This window comes from Polypterus senegalus, chromosome 17, assembly GCF_016835505.1.
Source record: "Polypterus senegalus isolate Bchr_013 chromosome 17, ASM1683550v1, whole genome shotgun sequence".
NCBI lineage: Eukaryota > Metazoa > Chordata > Cladistia > Polypteriformes > Polypteridae > Polypterus > Polypterus senegalus.
Window position 1 is genome coordinate 79,483,513 of NC_053170.1, and position 13,525 is coordinate 79,497,037.

The window sequence follows — 13,525 nt, forward strand, 5'->3', positions numbered from 1 at the left end:
TAACACAAAGTTCCAAATCTCAGTTTTTCACAACAAAGCCAATACCTACAGTAGGTAACATGTATGTTTGAACAGTGCAAACTACTTACAGTGACAAGATATCCTGTACACTGACAGTATAATACTGCATATTCACTTGCCCTCCAAATAGCACAGCTGATAGAAAATAACATTAGAACAAGGCAGCGTGTGCACGTACAATAATTCTCACATTACTTGACTGTCTGTGTCTGTGCATGTTTGGTTAAAACGTGCTTGTTCTTCACAGTGAAGTGATGGTTAAGCTTCAGCAGGAGTTGGTTCTCATTTTTCATGTACAAGTGGAACCTTGGATTGCAAGTAACTTGGGTTTCTAGTGTTTTGTAAGACAAGCTAAAATTTTTACTAAATTTTGACATGATAAACGAGCGAGGTCTTGCAATACGAGTAGTCCGTGTACACTTTGTCTGCCAAGCCTCATGTGATCACAACTGAGCTGATGGTTCTTCTCTCTCTTGCTCTGGGATTGTGGGCAATCTTCGGTTGGCATGCCTCACTCATATAGTCAACATCCGTACGAGCGTATACTGTTTACTACAGCATTGTGACCACGTGTGTGTGCTGTGACGTGTGAGTCATCTTGCACCCCAAAACATGAAGCTTAGTCTCAGTACTTTAGCGACACCATCTTTATTCAGATTGAAACAAGAACGGTGCGGTTATTTATTGTAGCAGGATCTGCCACTCTCCTATTCACAGACATAGCAGTCAGGCAGGGTCATGCCCAGGTTAGTGGCCAAGTAATACTGTACCCTGTGCATTTATAATGTTCCTTGTTCCTTGTATTACCCATCAATGGCAGGTGCTTATAGCATGACCGCAATCTTTTCGGATTTTCTTTTACGGCGAAATGCTACAGTGCTGGGTGCCTATGGTTGCTTCGGGACGCTCTTCCGCGTGTCGTCCCGCTGGGTGAAATCCCACAAGAGTTTAGAAACTCACTCACACCAGCCATGATTCTTTTCAAAGGTAAAGTGCAGGTTAATTTATTTTATGTATTTTTACTTTATATTTTGTATTAATTTTTATATGAATAGTTTTGGGTTGTGGAACGAATCATCTGAGTTTCCATTATTTCTTATGGGAAAATTTGCTTTGATATATGAGTGCTTTGGATTTCAAGCACGTTTCTGGAACAAATTTCCACAAAGGTTCCACTTGTATTCTTTCTTTCCCTGTTCGCTGTCTGGGAGGAGTTTGTGCCACTATACTGTCACAGTTTGTGTGTGGTCATGTGACTGCATGGCTACGCCTGATTTGTGAAACGGCAGCAGGTATTTTAGCTGCTCTTTTTTATTGTTTTACTGCTATGAAAAATTAGGCCAAAACATGATTCAGTTGCTCCAAATGTCTCCTCTTTTCCCTGCATATCTCTTTAACTTGAAAATTCTGGCAGGTTGTGGTTATTTACAGTAAAATAATCTTTAGACTGACCTTCAGCTGAGTCTCCTTTTGTACTTTTGTCTCCAGATGTTTCCTCTTGAACTTTTGTCTTGTATTGCATCTTAAATAAGCTTACTGTGTAGTGTCTTCAGTAAGTAATATGATTTCCTAGCACAAGGTAAAAACATTCATATGGGTATAAATACAAGCAAAAGTTATGTGTAAATTTATAACTGAAGCCAAAAACAATCACAAATATCTGAATTAAAACAAAATCGCAGTAATAATTTTAGTTATTTATTGATCACCACATTAAACTCACTTCCCTCAGTAATATGCAGTTTAGTCCCACTTCTGTTATGGTAAAACTCACGATTGTCACCAGTTAGTCTGTAAAAAGCTTCCCGCTGGTTCTGTACCACTTTTATTCTTACTTAGAACCTGAGTGATACCATTTCTCCCAGTAGGGTTTACCATTCCCTGGCCCATATTGATACTGGATACTCTATATTTGATATGCCAGTTGCAGTCCTTTCCTAGCTAGCCAGTGTGTCACATTCTTTTTAAATGATTTATAGGACAAAGGCCTATAAATTAGATCTTTAAGCTGACTGCAGCTTTTACAAGTTTTCAAGTAGGAGGAATCCATAGGTTTCAAGGGGAGATCAAAGTTATGAGGTATAGCATTATATTGTGATTATGTACACTCTGAAATGCATTTTATGATGCAGTAGTGGCTGATACTAAGAATCAGTCTACACTTTTCCACCCACCTCTGTTTGCAACGGCTGCTTATGCAATGTCTGAGCATCTGGATGTGGTAAAGCATGTGGGTCTTTAGCAGGTCAATGTAGGTCCAGCTGATAGTGCAGCTCAGACTCTGTGAGTGTTGGTATACGGGAGAAAAGCCATACAGCTGCTGGACACTAAATGAGGGAGCTGGCTGATTGTCCTTTCATGTGTGAGATTGCAGTCAGCTCAGCCAGCCCTCTTTAGTGCTCCATACTTATAGGGCTATAAAGGTTATGAGAAAGAGAACTGAGGAGAAAAATCAAAGGAACACACTGTAAGAAAAGAAATGAGAATCAGGAGATCAAGCCAGTGCTGCGGGATGGAGGTGTTGCAGTCAGGGGAGCCCTGCAGGGGAGCGAGGGGAATGGTTCTACCAGCGAGATCAACTGTACTAAGCTGGCGGAGCATAGCAATCACGGGCTTCCCGGATACCTAAAGATGTCAATGGAAGGTGATAGAATTTAGGAGCTGTGCTCTGTGTTGGTCCCAATGGACACCAAGGGAGGTGGTGAGGATAAGAGCCAAAATAAGGATAACTGTAATAGTCGGGGTCTCAGACCTGCTGACTAGACTTCAGGTTGAACATGGGAGACTATTAAAAGAGATTAAAGGAGAGAGTACTGGAGTGCAGTGTGATATCCTGTGTTCAGTCTGATATTAACCTAGATTTGATCTATTTAAGTATTTAGCTGACTGTTTTGATTTTAGGATACTTCACCGCAATGTGGATTTTTAAAATAATTTATTGAAGATGTTTGCACCTGCACTTTAAATACCATTTTGAATTATTAAAGAATGAACTTGCACTAAGCACTTTTGCACCAGTCTTGATGTTTGTGTCCTCATATCACTAGTCCATTCCAGTCATGACTATCATTGACCCATTGAAGCAAGAATATGACAGGGCTGAGAACACCCTGGGCATCACATTGGGCCCGCTACTTATTGTCTTCTACCACAGCCTCTTTAGGAACACAGACAATGACTCTGTTTCACTTACAGTACCGGTACTGCCCTAACCTTCTCTGCAGGAGTGCTCTAAATTTGTCTTTGATACCGTTGGCTTGATTTGATGTCACCATCTTGCAGCTATATTCTTCATTAATCTGAATCAAATTCTTTTTCATAGTCAGTTACATTTCCCAAACCAGAACATGATGGGTGTTTATTTTAGTTTCGTTGTTGCAATTTTTTAAAAGTTCCTCATGTTAACAGTTGCCACCCTACAGAAATTGCAAATAACCAGAAAACGGCAGAATTTTATCTTCCCATGAGGAAAGAGTGTGGTAACAAAAAATTAATATATAGAAACATATTAGAGAACATTGCAATATGTCAGAATATTCTTACACGTAGTATTATGCATGGTTTTTCCGAATACACATTTTCATTTAGTATACAATATTTCTTTGAGCGATGCACATTGAAAAAATGCTATTTTAATTTTATTTTTGTTATGTCCATTTCTGCATAGCCTTTTTGCTAATATACAGGATTTAGCAAGTCTGTGTATAAGTAACCATCATGTCATATATTCTTTTTAGCTGTTCAGAGAAAATCTATATCATCATGAAACTATATGCAAGTGTGCAAGCATTAGCAACAGATTTACCCCATCTGCTGTGTTGGTAAGTGTTCAAAACACATTTAGATGGGCCCCTAACATTGATTATGAAGGATTACTGTTCCTTATGAGCTTGTTTTATTTCTATAGCATGAAGGAGATACATTAATGAGTTAGGAGAGAAAGTAGCCAAATGACTGATATGCTGGCTGTCTGACTATGAGATGATGTGCTAACAATTAATTTCTGTATCTCTCTTCCAAAAAAGAAGAATAAGAAAATGCTGAAAGTATGGCTGCGCTTAATCCTAGGGCTCAAAAACAGCAACAAAAGAAATACTGCATTCCATAAAGCAACTTCTGGTTGCTGGGTATGTCTGACTTGCTGACTGCAGTTGCTGATCTCTTCGCCAAACCATGTCGGTTTTCACGACTGATAACTGCTGGGCATTTCACATTTGCCAACTGAATTCCTTCCTTCCAGCTCAATCCTGTTAGCCCCTTTTTGACACAGCCAGTGCATTCTGCCTGATGTAGCTGGAGCTGTACGAAGGGTAGACAGGTACAGCTAGTTCAGCCGCAATCTCTGGCCTTTTTTTCTTTTTTCCATTCTGTTGTGGCACATAAAATATGAGCGTTCAGACACACAAGCTTCTCTTCTGTTTATGAGGTTCAAAACCACCTTTGTTCTTTTATTTCTTATTGCTGCATTGTATGAATTATACTTCTAGATAAGCATTCACAGTTCTCATGTACACAGAGCCTACCAGTGTGACAAAAGACAGTGGGATTTTGTTGGGGCGAGTCACTGGGCATGTCACATTACGCATCTGGTCATGATAGGAGTGTGCCACTGACTTGCTAAGATTACATAAATGAAGGCTGTGACTCAAAATCGATGGAAAAATCACATAATGTGAAATGCTCTTAAGTGTGTAGGCTCAATAACAGGGCACCTGCCTTTTCTATTTTACTCTATTTTACTATTTTAACAATTAGTGTCTCATCGTATAGAGGAAATAAATGCTTTTCTGCATGGACAGTGGCCAAAACTGAGCTTTCTCCTTAATTTGAAAGGTCTCAACAGAGCAAGGGCTGAAGTGGACTGAAATGTAATTCCTAAGGTGCTTGAGGGCACGTTATTTCCTAAATTACCAAACATTTGCTCAACACAGAGCTATGGAAAAAAAACTGCCAGCTCTTGGTTTCAGTCTTACAACTTGTACAGTTAAAAAAAAAAAAGTGTTAGACTTTTGCAGCTCATGTCTGTGACATATCGTCGATGTGACAATTTAGAGCATTACATGATAGAGGCACTCAAACCATTAGATATTCTTATTAGATTCAATACACCGAGGAACAACTGAAAAGCACTGCCAACTGAGTTCTGCCATGTCAAAAGCTCTCATACATTTTGTGATCATTACTTCTGTGTTCATAGCCCTTGTAGCACTCCACTGCATACTTGAAACTTTATGTAAAGTAATGTGTTGTAAAGACCTCCATTACTGTGTTAACCCTGGACGACATGCCCTAATTCTTTGCAATGAAGGAAATTTTTAGAGTAATTTTAGTGCTGTGGGTGGGAGTGTATGGTTGAGGAATGACATGTGGTAATAAAAATAACTATAGTTGTTAAAAAAGTTTAGGGTTGCTTTAATTTGCTTCATAAATCTAAATCGTTTTTAAACGGCACCTTGCTGTTTCAAGTGGTGTCTGCCAACACAGCAATGAGTTGTATGTTCTTCTGTCAGTAGAGTTAGTGAGAAAATGAATGCTGCTAAATCACCTTTTGCCAGTATGGAAAAGGCTTTAAAAATTAAATGTTTATGACTATTAAATTAACAAAAGGAGATTAGACATATAACAGTTACTTGCCACTGATTAAAATATAATAAAGCTGCTGTTTACTTATGATATATGTTTAAATTTTAAAAAGTGGCAGAGATGTCACCTATCATTCAGTGCTGACAGAGTACAAACTAAGTGGACATTCTTAATGAACACAAATGTGAAAATGACTTAAAAAAATCAAGCAGTAATAAAGTATGTTTGGTTTTATTTGTCATGTATTTTAGCAGTCTCTGGCAAGATTTTATTGAATTTATGACACCTAGAGGCATTTTTGTTAGATTTAGCTGACTCAATATATAGCAGGATGGGAAAGAACTGGAGAAGAAATATAGAATTTCAGTTGGGAGAATTGCTTTATGAAAACTTAGAAGAGTGGACCTCCTTTACGAAACTTTTTAAGAGTACTGCATATACATTTGCTTATATATGGTGCATTAAAAATACAACTTGCAACATTTCCAGAAGAAGCTTTGGAGGCTCACAGGGCCACTATTTGAGCAGATGTGCTTTGGAGCATAGAAATATTAAGGTGTTGAACTCCACTCATCTGTGTTGAGTGTAATCTGCTGCATTTAACTGTTTACTGCAGGGGTAAGGAAGATGAGAGAGAAGTGGAAATTGTGAGCTTAAAGCATTCATGGGCAGTCTGTCAAACCAAGCAGGTAGAGGACCATCTCTTAATAACAGTTCCTTATAGAATGTTTGCAAAAAGTACTATCAGGAGCTCAACTTTGTGATTTCAGGCAAGTGTACAAAACGTGTTGATTTGTGCATGGGCTTGACTTAGGCATTTTAGTTTGGCATGATTCCAGAGCAAACAGATTTGTTTATACTGAAACCAAGATTACATTTATTACTTGTTTGTCACAAAATAAAAATCATCTTGACAATGAAGGAAATTCTTTTTCTTTACTGTTTTGGGTTGCTAAGAGGGGTGTGGTAAATTGGATATGAAAAGTTGCAACACAAAAGAAATGTATAGCTCTCTATCACAACACAGGTTAGGTAATAAAAGTTATTATGGCCAGTATTTAACTTCTCCTCAATGTTGACTTCTTCTTCCTCTGTATCTTTTCCCACTTCTATGAGGGTTGATTTGCTTGATCAGCCTTTTCCATACGACTTGGTCTTGCATCTTTTCTCCAGTCACACCCTTTCCCTTCACATCTTCTTATACTTTATCTACCCACCTCCGCTTTGGCCTCACTATCTTTCTCTTCCCCTGAACTTCCACTTCAAGCACACTTTTGTCCATATATTCTTTCTCTCTCCTAATCACATGTCCATGCCACTTCAAACTACTTTCCTATACTTTCTTAGATATCACTTTTGTTGTACTATGATTGCCTCTTTTCTTATTCTGTCCTTTTTTTGTAACTCTACACATTGATCTCAATATTCTCATCTAACTGTCCATCCTGGGCTACCACTGATCCTTTATATTTAATTATATCCACTCTTTTCAATAGCTCTCTAGGCAGGCTAACTTCTGAACCCTGATCATCATTAAGCTTCATATATTCTGCCTTCTTCCTATTTATCTTCAGTCCTCTATTTTACAAAGCTCTACTACATTCATCCAACTTCTTCTCCACTTCTTCTTTTCTGGTACTACATAACACAGTGTCATCAAAGAGAAACTTGCACTTAACTCCTCCACAATCAGACCCAAGAGGTAAGGCTTTAAAGAAGATCCCAGGTGCAGACTTTCTCTAACCAGGATCTTGTGTGGTACCAAGTTGGGCTGGTTTGCCCTCCCTGGTGGCTAGATTAATTTGTACTAATATGAGCCACTTAAATCTATAATTAATAGGTTGTTTCTCACAATGAATTTATAGTCACTTAAACAATTATTGGATTTATGATAATTGCTTGTTTGCATGAAATTTGATACAATTGTACGTTTAATATAATTTTATATATTGACAAATTTACAGCTTTAAAGTTCATTTTCCTGTGAGATAGGGAATAAGGGTCATAGCCTAGGTGCCATAGCTGATCTTTTTACCTCCCTGATGAGTGCAATTTACTCCAATCTTGATCTTAGCTCACCAGTGATAAGAACTAGAGACTGTAATAGATGTAAGCGGGTGATGTGTGGAAGGTTGCTGATATCAAACAGGATATAAAGAAACACAATTATAACTGTACTAGCAGAATACCCGCGCTTCGCAGCGGAGAAGTAGTGTGTTAAAGAAGGTACGAAAAAGAAAAGGAAAAATTTTAAAAATAACGTAACATGGTTGTTAATGTAATTGTTTTGTCATTGATATGAGTGTTGTTCTCATATCTATCTATATATATATATATATCTCTATCTATATATATATATATATGTTGTTCTCATATCTATCTATATATATATATATCTCTATCTATCTATATATATATATATATATATATATACCCGAGCTTGGCAGCGGAGAAGTAGTGTGTTAAAGAAGGAAAGAGAAAGAAAAGGAAACATTTTGAAAATAACGTAACATGATTGTCAATGTAATTGTTTTGTCACTGTTATGAGTGTCGCTGTGATATATATATATAGCAAAATACCCGTGCTTTAGCGATGTCATGTGTTAAAGAAGTTATGAAAAAGAAAAGGAAACATTTTAAAAATAATGTAACACGATTGTCAAAGTAATTGTTTTGTGTATTTGGCGGCAGCGCCACGAAGTTGTTTTCCGTAGCTGCATCAGAAAATGTACCACGACGCCTGACACGCCTCCTTTTTACTGTTTTCTCACAGCTTGGATTGCTGCTGTCATAATGGGTTTGAGTCTACATATATATATATATATATATATATATACACACACACACACACACACATACATACATACATACATACATATATATATATACATATATATACACATACATATCTTCATATCTACATATCTATATACCAATCTACATATACACATAAATATATATATATATATATATATACATACATACCTATCTACATCATATATACACACACATACATACACACACACAAATTATATATATGTGTGTATGTATGTATGTATGTGTGTGTGTGTGTGTGTATATATATACACATACATATACTTGTGTGTATGTTTGTATGTGTCTATATGTGTGTGTATAGGTTTGGTCACTGAGTGCAAGGAAAAAATAATAAATTATAGTCTATAAGTTATTAAACAGTAAAACATTAACGTTGTAGTTGTGGTAGCGCTGCTGCCTCGCAGTTAGGAGACCCGGGTTCGCTTCCCGGGTCCTCCCTGCGTGGAGTTTGCATGTTCTCCCGTGTCTGCGTGGGTTTCCTCCGGCGCCCGGTTTCCTCCCACAATCCAAAGACATGCAGGTTAGGTGGATTGGCGATTCCAAATTGGCCCTAGTGTGTGCTTGGTGTGTGGGTGTGTTTGTGTGTGTCCTGCGGTGGGTTGGCACCCTGCCCAGGATTGGTTCCTGCCTTGTGCCCTGTGTTGGCTGGTTTTGGCTCCAGCGGACCCCCGTGACCCTATTCGGATTCAGCGGGTTAGACAATGGATGGATGGACATTAACGTTTTAAGAAGTACAGGTACATTGAAATTACATTTTCTATGTGAACGTTCAAATTTGTGCCTCTGGTAATGTGCCTTACCGGCATTTAAAGAAAATTAGTTTTGTGTCCTCTGCAGTGTTAAGAGAGAAAGGCTTTGGTTTGGGATAAAAGGAAAAAAGGTGTAAAGAAAGGAAAGTTGCCTTTTTCTTTTATATAGTATAGAGAGATGTGTTCGCTGACGTTATGATCGCCTTTTGGGGACAGTGGCGGTGGGTCTTGTGTAGACTGGTGAGACGCCCCGCCATTAATCGGCTGTGATGGCACTGTCAGTCCTCCACTCCTGTGCGTGTCTTCATAATCCGAGCTGAGGACCTCATAATCGTATACGTGCAAAAGAAAGTGTGAATCGCCTTAATATTATTTTGCCGTGGTGTAGAAAAGGGGTCCCGTGTTTGCACTTGTCTGGGCTATAGCGCAGGGGGAGGATGAAAAAAATGAAAAGTGCTCACTTTGACTTAAGGCAGAAGCGCAGTCAGCGCCTCAAATGCCGGCACAGCTATGCACGCGCGCTCGCTGCTCGACTTTTGCTGGGCAGGAGACCCCAGTTTTGCAGACACGCTCATGATATCAAAAGTCTCAGCGCTCTTTGGAGGTCATTCATATATATATATATATAGTAAAATACCCGCTACCAGCGGAGAAGTAGTGTGTTAAAGAAGTAATGAAAAGAAAAGGAAACATTTTAATAATAACGTAACATGATTGACATTGTCATGAGTGTTGCTGTCATATATATGCCTGCCTAAATAAGTCACCCTCGCTTTGCTCTTACTTTTTTACCGTTCATTTAATCATGGGTAGTGACGGAAAAATTATAAAATGGAAGGAGGATGGCTTTACCAAAACAATTATTGATGGCCAATCGATTATTCATAAAGCTTGAATTGGTGATCTGTTTTTCTGTGTTAACCTCATATTTTTTCATACTTCTTCTCAAACTAAGGTGGTGCGAGGGTAAAATGAATTGGGATGCGCTGATCAATGTAATCGTGTACCAGGAAATCATGCATTGACAAAGCTCCCTTTTGCTTGTAATGCAAAGTGTGATTAAATGCATTATTTTTTAGCGTTATGGAGCACATGCATCGAAGCTTCTCAGCTGTGCTTGTGCTAAGAAAAGGAAAGATTTTAAAAATAACGTAACACGATTGTCAATGTGACCTTTTGTAAGTAGTGCCTGGAGGATTCAGTGTGTAGAAACTCTAGAGACAGCGTGTGTATTAACTTGTGGAGTTTTCTGTGAGTATTTGGTGGCAGTCTGACGGTTGTTGCGAAGACGGCGTAGCCGTGGAGCTGAGCTCAGAGCTTAAACGAGATGAATGGGAGGGGAGATGATGACGGACTCCCCACCCGCCTTTAACTGTCAATCCCCCACAAACACAGTCTCTCGGAATTTGCATAAGCACACCCCTTCACCTACAATTTTAACTTAGTTACAAAGTGATCAAAACTCTCGGTTATATCCCAAGGCCCCTCTCATTAAACTTGTATCCCGCATTACCTGTGGGCATGTGAAACGCCAGCGGTAGCCTGTCTATGAACTTAATTTAAAGTTTAGGTTTACACCTTGCTTTCTTTCCAAGGTAGACGCACTCATGAATATGGTAGTATATGTCACTCGCTCGCTTCTTATTGTTTCGCTGCCTTCTCAATTATATAATGCATGTTTTCTTAAGCGCTTTTTGGAGGTCTTCCTGGTTTTCTACGCACTGCTGACAGTCAGTTCACGTGATTACGTGGGAGCGTGATGATGTCACACAAACTCCCCCCACGTCTTTCCAGCTCAACTCTATTACAGTTAATGGAGAAAAATACCTTCCAGTTATGACCATTAGGCGTAGAATTTCGAAATGAAACCTGCCCAACTTTTGTAAGTAAGCTGTAAGGAATGAGCCTGCCAAATTTCAGCCTTCTACCTTCACGGGAAGTTGGAGAATTAGTGATGAGTGAGTGAGGGCTTTGCCTTTTATTAGTATAGATTTATTATTTTCAAAAGAGTAGGGTTTGATTCTGACATGTTTTTGATTTTACTGCAGTTTGGAAAGATTGGAAAAGGAAGTGGATGAATTAAATTTTTCTTTTTTCTTTCTTTAATGCAAAATAAGATATTCATCCAAACCATTTCTCCATTCATTCTACCCAGGAAATAGCAGCTGCTACATTTTACAGGGATATGGCAAGGCCAGTAATGAGCCACCCAGTGTATCAAGCAGTGGTTGGTAAGTGTGGCAGTGGTTAGATTTATCAATTGAAAGAAGGCCTTCCCAAGAGTCAAATTTTACATGCCTATAAATTCACCAGTCTGACAGCAGCCTGCAATTAATCCAATCCAATCCCACAGTATATATGGGCACATATTCTACTTACAATGTGAGTCATCTGTATGCTTCATAAATTGGATAGATAGTAAAAGAAAATGTACACAGTAAGAGGTTGTACAGATACATACAAATTTAAAGCTATGGGACAGAGCCATCAGTCACCAGGGATAGCTTGTCAATCACATGTAGGTGATGTCTCAGAATCCCACGTGTGGTTACAATATTAACAATGGCCCGTGTGAAGGACCAAGAGATAGCAGAATGACATTGGAAACAACGTCGGAGACCAAGACACATCTGAACAAAAGAGAAGATCATCTTATGTGGACGTTGAACAGTATAACTCATTCATCACATCATTTGCTGAATAAAAAAGCTTCTCAGGACAACATCCTTCTTGACATTGCTGATTTTTGGAAAACATTTTCCTAAGACTATATTTATACAGTCTCTGATATCTGTTTAATTTTCTATAATACTTTTTTCATTGGTATTATTATATTCTTTTAAGTACCACATTGCCTTTACATTTCAGTATGTTGTCAATATATCTAAAATGAGTGAAGTAATAAAGTAAATATTAGACACTTGGTACAGGTAAGGGTGGCATTTGCTCTGACTTTTAGTGTTTTTCATGGCTGAGAGGTTGGTTGAGTGCGGTGGAAGTAAGACAACTTTGGTTGGTAAATGGCATATAACCAGTCGGTATTGAGCCTTCATTTGTATTGGGGACATCGGTACATTGTTAGAGCCAGACGCAGTGTGTCCCTATGTGGGATACTGACGAGTGACATGCATGAGGCATCACTCATATGTACTTAATTCATTGTGGAATACTACAGAGTAACTGACAGTTGGCCATTACTTATATGTAGTTGTGTGAAAAGGATCTGTGTGTGTTGGTGTGAGAGTAGACCAACCTAGTTAAGTCTCACTTATCCCCCGATGATATATCTATTTAAAAACAAACAGACTTCACTTTTTCTGCAACTTGTATATCTGTGTTTTGTAAGTGCATAAGTGCACCTCCTGAGTCCGCCTTAATGATCCCCTGAGCAGTGTCATCGGGAGTTGTGTACTCCTGGTAGGCACCCATGGCAGCAAGGTCAGAGGTGAGGTCCAGAGTGAGAGTGTCTTACCCACGAACCCAACCCCCCCCGTTCCACCAAGTGCCCATCCAAAGTGGTGTAACTTCCTGCCATACCTCATCATCTTGAATGCAGATTGCTATGTGGAGTCTCAACAGGAAGCGAAGCAGTGTGATTGAGGATTGCATATTCTCTCTGCCACCAATATCAATAACTGCTTTGAGCAGGTTCTTACTTCCATGTAGATGGACAAATGGATGGACAGCTTTATCGTCAGATCAATAGACAGCCATAACCAGTGTGTATTGATTTATTCTTACTATTTTTGGAATCTTATTTATTTGTCTATATTCTTATCTAATGTATTTTTCTTTTCTTGCAACTGTTTGCATCTTGTAAAGCAGAGTTACATTCTTTTTATGCAAATGTGTTTTAGAAATAAATGTTGCTATGTTTAAAACAGATGTTAACTGAAAATCATTCATTTGTGCTTCCTTTGAGCTACTTTAAAAAATAGGTCTGTTTGCAGTAAACCCTGTGATTAAATTGTTAATTCTGTTTGATTATTTGCTAGTGATTGAATATAAACTGTTGAGATTGACAGGTAAATATTATAGCAGACAATGCCATGATCCTTTTAACAGTGTATTTTACAAATCCAGTTTCTGAAAGGTATGATACATTTATAATAAATGATGTTTAATTTAAAGTTTAACTGCTGTGTCTAAAATCAGGTGGTAAATGTTTTTCTGATAATCAATTTCAAGTCCATTAGTCATTGCCAAGTCTATAAGGTCTTCCTGTTCATTTATTATCAAGTCTTATGGCACAGAAAAAGTAGGAAACTTTGAGTAGGCATTATGAATAACATTCTCCGTATTATCCACCTTTTGGATAACTGGTGCATTAGCTT

The 13,525-nt window shown here is 38.4% G+C and overlaps 1 protein-coding gene across 4 annotated transcripts in view; it reads left to right on the plus strand.

Moving 5' to 3' along the window:
* Window positions 1–13,525, plus strand: part of arsg (arylsulfatase G) — a 211,358-nt gene that overhangs the window by 32,106 nt on the left and 165,727 nt on the right. The window contains exon 1 of one of the 4 annotated variants that reach the window (XM_039739871.1): window positions 12,895–12,910. The exons of the other annotated variants lie outside the window; for them this stretch is intronic. The gene's annotated coding sequence lies outside the window, so the exon portion shown is untranslated. Of the gene's footprint in view, window positions 1–12,894; window positions 12,911–13,525 lie in introns of those variants that run through there. 4 annotated transcript variants of the gene reach the window in all.